Below are 975 nucleotides of genomic sequence, written 5' to 3' on the forward strand. Positions count from 1 at the left end.
TGTTTGTTTGTTTTTGGAATTTCACACAAAGCTATTCAACGACTATCTGTGCTAACTGTCCCTAATTTAGAAGTGATAGACTAAATGAAAGGTAAGTAGTCAACACTGCCAACTCTTGGGCTATTATTTTAACAATGCCCCGACATGGCAAGGTGGTTAGGGCGCTTGACTCGCAAACTTAGGATCGCGGATTCAAATCCCCATCACACCAAACATGCTCGCCCTTTCAGCTGTGAGAGTGTTATAATGTGCGGTCAATCCCACTATTCGTTGGTAAAAGAGTAGCCCAGGAGTTGGTGATTACTAGCTGCCTTCCCTCTAGTCTTACACTGCTAAATTAGGGATAACTAGCGCAGATAGCCCTCGTGTAGCTTTGCGCAAAATTCAAACCAAAAACTTTTAACAACGAAAAGTGGAACTGACATTACAGTATAACATCCCAACGGCTAAAGGAGCGAGTATGTTAGACGACAGGATCTATCGCAATCCACAGGTTGCAAGCCGAGCAGTCCCATGCTAGGCCATCTAAAAGTGCACTTGAAATAAATTACAGTATTTTTGAAGACTTTTACATGAAAATTTCCAAATAAAACAATTTTTTTTTACTCTTTTCATCAGACTTCTCACCCTAATTTGTTAGACATATTACAACTTAACTGTCTTTGTTTCGTGGATAAGAGATAGGCACATAAATCTTTCTTTTGATCAACAGTTTTGCATGTTGAACTGCTATCAATACATATCTGGTAGTATAGTGAAACTGCCAGCCGAAGTGTGATGCTTACATGTTGGTAGTGAAATTAATATTTATAATCAAGTTTTTACCTTATGCATGAAGTTGTTATATTAATATAATTTGTATTTTGAGAATCCACTTTTAATCAAAGTAGATGCAAGTTTCCAAAGGATTAATTTATATCAATGAACATCATAGAAGAAAGTGCAACACCTTTCAGAGTATAGTATCAATTCTTT

The sequence above is a fragment of the Limulus polyphemus genome, unplaced genomic scaffold, assembly GCF_000517525.1.
Source record: "Limulus polyphemus unplaced genomic scaffold, Limulus_polyphemus-2.1.2 Scaffold2972, whole genome shotgun sequence".
Lineage (NCBI taxonomy): Eukaryota > Metazoa > Arthropoda > Merostomata > Xiphosura > Limulidae > Limulus > Limulus polyphemus.